This window comes from Pinus tabuliformis, chromosome 7 (assembly GCF_031772625.1).
Source record: "Pinus tabuliformis cultivar Carrire ecotype Pingquan chromosome 7, CPIR1, whole genome shotgun sequence".
NCBI classification, from domain to species: domain Eukaryota; kingdom Viridiplantae; phylum Streptophyta; class Pinopsida; order Pinales; family Pinaceae; genus Pinus; species Pinus tabuliformis.
In genome coordinates, this window is record NC_142293.1 from 1,188,927,969 (window position 1) to 1,188,937,415 (window position 9,447).

The window sequence follows — 9,447 nt, forward strand, 5'->3', positions numbered from 1 at the left end:
TTCATGAGTACCTTTATAAAAGAAAACATTTACAATTTTTTAAGTAAAACAAATACACGAAGTATTCATAGGGATTCATAAATTCCACTGATTAAAATGATAAATAAGGATTAGGAAAGTTAGTATCATAATAATACTTCAATACCATAGATATAGCCACTGATGCCAACAAGCCTTTATAGCTTCGACAATGTTATCTTTTAACCCTCATATGTGTGAATATCCCATCCATTAGAAATGAATTCAGAGTTAAATGTAATCAACAAGATCCTTTTTTATTATTATTTTTATTTTTATTATAAAATTAATTGAAAGCCACTGCCCTAGCTTGGTAACTAGATTATGGTGGTTCCATTCACATGGAGTATCAGGAGTGCACAAGCCAGCTCGTGATGAGACCTATTGTCTTCTATTCATATGACTAAAGTCCATTACCGTGGTGTGGTGACCAACTGTGGTAATGCCACTTCCATTAGAGAATATGATCATGGTAGGTCGGCTCGTAATGAGACCTCCTATCTTCTAATTAACGATTTTATATTTTTGAATCACACTCTGAAATTTTTTATAACAAAATTAATGGATGGGGATGAAAATATGCTCCCTGAGAGGAGGGATGTCATGAGAATTTACCCTTTCCAAATATAAATGCTGCTATTAAGAAAAAACCTATTTAATATTATAAAAGAAAATTCCTCTGAATAAAGGTGAACTTAAAGAGTTCATGTAATTTTGTTTAAAAAAATATTGAATGTACCTTTGAACAAAGGAATTGTAGATTGAGATCAAACTGAAAGAAAAATTTCAGTAATTAGTCCATGAATCAATAATTTATCTGATAACAACAAAATATTAAAGATGTTCCCAGGAAGACTTACTATGGAATGAAACAGAAAGCAACAAATAAAAGGGTAGAAAATAAAAGAAAATAAAAAGGAAAGCAAACTGAGAAATAAATATGTAAAAAAGTCTCGAAACAAATATTATGAAAAGTATTTATTTAAAAGCTGGCCATTTACCGGGAGTGACTCAGGTTGACCTTCTAAGTTTTTCAGTCAAAATGTGTTGAGTCCTATTTTTTCTGCAATAATGAAAGGTCCTAACCTTAATGTTTGGAACTTGGTGTGCTATCCCTTGTCCTCATGACCCTTATCTAATTTCAAAACTAAATCAACAATCTCAAAGTTCCTATTATAAGAAGACTTTTTGTTAAACCAATGTTTAACTAGCTTCTGATGTCAGTCAAACTTGGTTTTAGCTTTATGTATCTCTTCTTCTAATTTAAATAAGTCATTAATTATATTTTCCATGGCTAATGACTTAACTTCTCGAACACTTTGGGATAATTGCATAGAAGGAATAAATATGTGAGGGGTTAGAATGAATTCTCTACCATAAACGAGAAAAAAGGGTAAGCTTCCAATGACAACTTTTAGTGTAACCCTATTATCCCATAATGCATTAAATAACACGATATACTACTTTTTCTGATTTTTTGAAACCATCTTTTAATAATATTCAATAATTTTTTATTCAAGGATTCAATGAGAACGTTTCCCTATGGATAATAATTTCTTGAATATTTAATCTTTATTCCATTTTATATGGAATATGCGTTTAGTTCATGAGATGAAAAATACGATGCATTATCAAAGACCAAAGATTTAGGAACACCAAAATGTGTGATGATATGAGATTCAAGGAAGTTGACAGCTTAATTTACGTTTACCACATGGAGAGGTGCTACCTCAACCCATCTTGTGAAATGATTAGTATCTATTATAATATATTTATGTTGTTGGGAAAGCCCCAAGGGTTAGCTCAACTGGTCGATTCCCCATTGTTAAGTACCTCCTTGAGAGGGAGGTAACAACATCAATTCTCCTCGACGCCCTTGAGGTTAGGCCTTGCTAGTCTAGATGACTGGCTTTAAAAGATTCCATTTGGGGTTGATCTGCCCAGATTTTCCCGTGGATGTAATGACCAACTAGTGTCCGTGAACCACAACATAATCTTTTTTATGTTGTTGGGATGAGGAAGGATTAATAGGTCAAATTATGTCTAAGCCCCATTGCTAAAATGGATCTTCAACAAAAATGGGTTGTAAGGGAAAAGTAATTTTTTCAGCCTACCAATGAATTTTTGGCATGTTTCATATTTTATTACAAGGGCATGGGTATCTCTAAACAAATTTGGCCAATAATATCCTACCATTAACACCTTGTGAGCAATGGTAACATTGCCATAGTGGCCACCAGTAGGGCCAAAATGAAGTTCATGGAGTATTTTTGGGGCATCTTCCTACTCTAGACAATGAAGTAGCACCCCATCATAATTTTTTCTGAAAAAACATCATTAATAAGATGATTTCAATCTTAATGCTCTTCTCTGAGGTGGATTGAGATGAGAGGGAGCTATACTAGTTTTCAAATAAAATATGTTGCCTGAATACCATGAATTAGAATCATAATCCTGACATAAGACTTCATTTTGTATAAAATATACTTCATTGTTAAGAGAGGAATTATTAGGAGAAGTAAAAGAATCACCCGAAGAAGAAACAAATTCAACAACTAACTTGCAAATACCTTGATCTTTAATACTTTGAGAAGGTTTAATTTCAAGGTCAAATTCTTGCAAGGTAATCATCTAATGAGCCCTTTTTTCACCAAGTTCCTTTGGATAAATAGGTTCCTAACCACTAAGTATGGGACTATTAGTTTTGTTTTAGATTTAAGCATATAGAAACAAAAAAGTTTAACTACTTTATATACTGCAAATGCTTTTTTTTTCTGCTGGTGCATAATTTAATTTTGCTCCCTTAAAAGTGGAGCTCATAAAGGCAACAGGGACTTCTGTGTTTAAGTTAGCCTTCTATGTAAGTACGATAACATACGTTGATTTTGAAGAAAACATATACAAAGGAAAATATTTAGAGAAATCAGGACTGATGAGGGTAGGTGCCTTTGCAATAACCTACTTAATGGTGCCGAAAGATTATTTTTGTGGATATTCCCACCTTAAAACGATAATATGCTTAACCAAGTACTGAAGGGGTTTCACAATTTCAGAAAATATATGGATGAAACACCTAAGGAAATTGATTCTTCCTATGAAAGATTGCAAAATTTTTTTAGAGTTAGGAGGATTTAAGGATTTTACGGCTTGTGTTATATTGTAGCTAAATCTTGCACCCTATGGCACAAGTGCTGCAGGGGAGAGAGAAAACCTCCTAGAGACACCCTCTGGGTTTATTGTAGACCACTGCCTAGGACATCTTATATAGAGGAGTGCATGAAAGGTTATATGTGAAGGGTTTTCAGCACTCCAATTGTCATGTAATGAAAGATAACAAGGGGGCTTGGTTCATTCCTCCAAAGGTATGAGTTATGTATTTCAGGTACTTCCTCACACACATAATTCTCATAAATATCACATAGAACAACATAGGCCGATTAATTCAAAGGGGATTACGACTTAATAGGCTTTGTTGAGTAAATGAGAGAGGATTAGGAGAAAGCATAATTCATCATATAGAGCCCAAAACATCCAGAATTCTATAGTGAAGACATAGAGCTACAAGCAATGGGAAATTCTACACTTGTTTGAGTTACAAGCAGAGATAATGGACTAAAGAGAGGATGAGTTCTATGATTCATATAGAGCAGTGTAAAGATATAATTTCAGCCCTTCATTAGGCATATGCATTAATAAATCAACACACATGGATCTACAAGGAAGCATGAAATCATTTCTTGTAGCTATTATAGCATGAATGCTGAGAAGAATATGAACATAACGGAATTAAACAGGAGGATAACATACTGTAATAATTAGAAGGGGGAATCACCACAATTTCTTTTCTTAGTCTGAAAGATCTGTCTGTGTAAAGTGATCCAGTCTAAAATACAAGTCATTCTCTTACAAATTTATGAGCGAAATTGGTATCACAGAGTTCAGACCCATCAGGTGAGAAATTCCGGAACCTGCCAACCCTTTTTAAAGTGTTGCTTTGCCTTTTTTATAAGAAGAGGGGGAGCTAGAATTACAATTTAAAAAATATCTGAACCAGAGCTCAAGTTGTCTGCTAGACTCGCTGTCTCAACCCATGTAAGGTGCTTTTTCCCAAAATCATTACAATTGGGATTCGATCCCTTCTTGGAAATCTATAGAAATTAATGAACAAAGAAAGAAAATGGAAAGAGGAAGGAGCAGGTGTCCCTTTGCTGTCCCTGTGAAGGTCTCTGGTCAAGCCACATCTTAGCCGTGATGTGCTCCCCCTGTTGCTCGGTCGTTTTTTGTCAATTCTTCCTTTACTGCGTGAATGACTAGTTCTGTGGAATAGGGAGTGGGTCGCTGCGAATTCCTGTTACGGAGTAGGAATGGAGTGCGTCTAGGTAGTCCTTTGTCATGTATTGGAGTGGAGCTCCATGCTGAGCCATTAAGTCTTGTTGAGCCTCCCCATACCAGTTCAACGCCGCACCATGCTTTATTTAGTGCTCCAACTACCGACCCATACGCCTTTATTGCCTTGTACCTTGATCTAGGGGCCCTTACCCTTACAGACAATGCATATTGGCGGGTTTCAATGTTCCTTATCCCCCTTGAGTTTAGCCCCTTATATTGTTGTTTTCCTCATATGACCAAGGGCTACGACCAGGGGCTTAGCCTTCAAGCGCTAAGACCTTTAGGCTTTTGTCTCGGGGGCCTTTTTCCTTTGTTACTTGGAATCTTGCATCCCGACACATGATAGAATTTTACCTTTAGAATTTTCCCCTTGACATTTGTGATCGCTGATCTGCGGGATAGAGTGTTGAATGAATTTGAGGCCTTTGAAAGGGACAGACCCAACATCCTTATAACTCCAATGTATAAAACATCACGTCTGGGGTGTTCCCGCATATTGCAATCACGGGTCAGGAAGAAACTTCGGTTGAAGAATGAACTTTTCTGTGTGTGCTCACCATTTGCCGATCTGCGGGGGGTGACATCATCACTGCCACATGTCACCCTGTGAGTGGTGACATGTGTCACCTGGAAATTCCCCTATAGGATCCCTGAAAAATGCCGAATTTGAATGCCACGTGTCCTAAGTACTTGACGCGTCACCTTCCATACTGCCACATGGAGGAGAGAGAAAGGGTATGCCTGACCTAGATTTTTTCATGCATTTCCTTTGTTAATCTTTTTTGGCCTCCCCTAGTGATTTTAAACTTGATCACAAATTGGCAATATCGCGTGATGTTGTAGGATCGTAGGATTGCGGGACTGCGGGATTGCGGGACTATGGGACTTCCACGTGGTCCCCTGGAGTAGAGAGAAAGGGGGGTTTGCATGCCCTTGGTTTTTCAGTGATTTTCAGTGTAAATCGGCTTCTGCCCTCCCCGACACTTTAACACTATCGACGTGTTTCCCCCCCATAATTCCTTAAGGATGGCACATCGGGTATTGCGGGGACCATGTGGGACTATGGGATACGGGACTCCAGGACTGTGGGAGCACGAGAATGCAGGACTTCGGGACTGCAGGATTGCGGGACTGGGGGATCGCGGGACTGTAGGACTGCGGGACTGCAAGATTGCGGGACTTTGGGACTACGGGATCGCGGGACTGCAGGACTGTTGGATCATGGTACTACAGGATTGTTGGATCGAGGCACTGTGGGGCTGCAGGGACTGCGGGATCTACCCATCACTGATATGTGGGATTCATTGTGCCTGGGGCCCTCTAATGTGCTCTTTCTCTTTCATTTCAAGGCAAAAGAACCCCCATATTCAAACTGCTCTAACTTCTGATCTAGAAGTTCATTTTTTGACTTCCTTATACCATTGGAAATCTTATCATGAGCACTATAAAATGGATGGGGTTTGAATGAGCTTTGATAGCTTCTATGTCTTGGGAAATGGATTCACACTTCGCTTCTTTTCTGCATTCTGGGCAACTGATAACCATATAAAGCAATGAGTGACAACATTGGCTCCAATTGGGGACAATGCCTTGTTGGCAAGTTGCTGAGAACATTCAGACTGGTATTATTCACCAATGGGCATGGAGTCAGAAATATATGAACTTTGTAACTAGAAAAATCTCCATGGGACTTTCCTCATCAATCTAAAAATGAAAAAATAAAAATTCTAACAATTGAAAAGAAAATGCTCAGTTGGTGAGCTTATTTATGTACATTCCTACTTATGGACCAGAGCTTAATTCACCTAGGTGAGCTCAACCCTCCGATGGAGCTAGGATAGCATTTGGGTGTTCGACCTAGTGCCTTCATGCTGCTAAAAAATAAAAATTAAAACAAGCATGCACGATAAAAAATATTCAAACAAGGAACCTGATACGTGTTGTTGAAACAACCTTTGATGCTAGATTAAAAATATGCTCATACACACAACCACAGGGTCATAAAATTCACAAGGAAATCTTGTAGCTGCCTCTTTTTCATGAGTAGTTTTCTCATTAGTATCCTCTTAGCCAAGGCAACCACAAACACTAACTTTTTCAAGAAAATCTTGCTACTAATCTTTCGCTACCCATTCTTCGAAGGGCCAACCCTCTTGGAAATTTGAAATAGATTCCTCATTGTTTGAACTATAAGAGTCATATATTTGAGAATCTGTTGAGAATTCTTGGCAGGAATCTTTCTGCAGTAGGCATCAATAAATTTTGCATGGTCTGTCATCTTTGGGCTCTTCTTGAGAAACGTGCTATTGGGAGCTTTGTTCCCACTTGCATGTAAACAACTCCTTCTGAACATCCACGTCCATCTCATCCTCCTCAGAATAATATGAATCATAAATCATAGGAGTTTCTTGATCTTTTTCTCCAGGTGAAGGGTGTGCATTGTAAACTAGAGCCTCTTTATTGACCTCCTGTTAGGCCTCCTCTCCTTGTGCAGCTTCCCATGAATGGGGTTGTGGCTCTGCAACACTTGACTCTTCACTAGAGTCATGTTCATCATAGGAAGGAGGAACATCAAATTTAGCCGAATCAGACCCCTGAGGGCTTGTTGGAAGCTCGATGATATTTCCTTCTTTTATTTCTCGCTCATTTGGTGATGCTTCTTGATGTAGATAGATGTTTTCTTGGAGTGGAGCTCCACGAACATCTTCAGTAGGGTGTTCGACCTCGGGAAAGTCTTCATCGTTAAATCACGCGCAATAATCTTCAAATAGAGAATTTGGTGGGTAAAATCTTTTGGACTATTGATAGAATGATGTGTGAAAACCTTCCAAGGAAGATATGCTACCACGCGGTATTGTTTTAAACCAAACTCTAGCATCCTATTCTAAATACAACTTGAACAACTTCATTTGTACATCTTCAAAAAAATACCTTGTTGCTCCAAGTATTCATAAAGATATTTGAGGTGATGGTGAGGCCTTCTCTCTTTGTTCCCAATGAATCTAGGCAAATAGGCATTACACACATAAAATGGAGGGACATGATTGGGATAACCAACAATAGAAGAGAAATCTAGTGGGGAAAATTGGTTGGCGAGGAATGCAGGAAGGGCCATCTTGAAAACCTCCCTATATGATTAATTTTAGCTTCAAAGGTAGGGAGCGTTTTGGGCTGTTATAGCATTTGAGTGAGTATAGGGCTGCTTGAAAGCCATGATGATAAAATAGAGATATGGACAGTGGAGTTGCCAGGATGTTTACCATAAAATTGACAGTGGAGTCACCAAGGTGAGAGATCTTCAACCCACACTTCCTTTGGTCACTTAATAGAGGAAATGCAATTTTTTTTCCTATCCAGGGAAAAATATTCTAATCTGTTCCCCGACAATGTTGCTAGAAAGATGTTGTAGCTAAATCTTGCACCCTATGGCACAAGTGCTGCAGTGGAGATAGAAAGCCTCCTAGAGACAACCTCTGGGTTGATTGTAGATCAGTTCCTAGGAAATATTAAATAGAGCGTGCATGAAAGGTTATATGTGAGGGGTTTGCAACACTCCTTTTGTCATGTAATGAAAGATAATAAGGGGGTTTGGTTCATTCCTCTAAAGGTATGAGTTATTTATTTTAGGTACTTCCTCACACACAGTTCCCAAAAATATCACATAGAACAACGGAGGTAGATTACTTCAAAGGGGATTACAACTTTATAGGCTTTGTTGAGTAAGTGAGAGAGGATTAGGAGAAATCATAACATATCATATAGATCCCAAAACATCTAGAATTCTACAACGAACACATAGAGCTGTAAGCAATGGGAAATTATACACTTATTTGAGTTAAAAGCAGAGATAATGGACTGAAGAGAGGATGGATATTATGATTCATATAGAGAAGTTTAAGGATATAATTTCAGCCCTTCATTCAGGCATATGCATTAATAAATCAACACACATGGATCTACAAGGAAGCATGGAATCATTTCTAGAAGTTATTATAGCATGATTGCAGAGAAGAATATGAACATAATGGAATTAAACGGGAGGATAACATAATGTAATACTTAGAATGGGGAATCACCACCATTTCTTTGCTTAGTTTGAAAGATCTTCCTGTGTAAAGTGATACAGTCTGAAATACAAGTCATTCTCTTACATATTTATGAGCCAAATTAATATCACAGAGTTCAGAATCATTGGGTGAGAAATTCCAGAACCTGCCAACCATTGTTAAAGTGTTGCTTCTCTTTTTATAAGAAGAAGGGGAGTTGGAATTACAATTTACAAAATATCTGAGCCAAAGCTCCAACTGTCTGCTAGACTAGCTGTCTCAGCCCATGTAAGGCATTGTTGCCCAAAACGATTACAATTGGGATTTGATCCCTTCTTGGAAATCAACAGAAATTAATGAAAAGAGAAAGAAAATGGAAAGAGGAAGGAGCAGGTGTCCCTCTGCTATCCCTATGAATGTATCTAGTCAAGCCACATCTTAGCTGTGATGTGCTCCCCCTCCTGCTCGGTTGTTTTATGTCAATTCTACCTTTACTGTGTGAACGACTCGTTCTGTGGAATAGGGAGTGGGTCACTACGAATGCCTATCATGGAGTAGGAATGGAGTGTGTCAAGATAGTCCTTTGTCATGTATTGGAGTGGAGCTCCATGCCAAGCCATTAAGTCTTGCCGAGCCTCCCCATACTGGTTCATGTTGATTTGGGGTAGAATTGGATGTGCTCTAGCCACGAAGTTTGGTGGAGAGGCTAAGGCACATGAGATCTCCAATACCCAGAAAGGGTTTGGGAAGATTCTAAACAGTTTGGGAGATATTAAAATAATTAATATTTTTAATGGAGTCCCTAAGTCTAAACTTAGGGAAATTAAAATATTAATGTGAATTAATATAAAATTGTGTTAGAATGGTCCAAAAGTCATGGATCAATCTAGATATAATCTTAGCCATTGATTAGGGACTTAATATTGGTCGTTGATTTGTCAAAGAGAAAATTATAAGAGGAGGCTTGAGGGCCACTTGGAGAACACACCAAGAG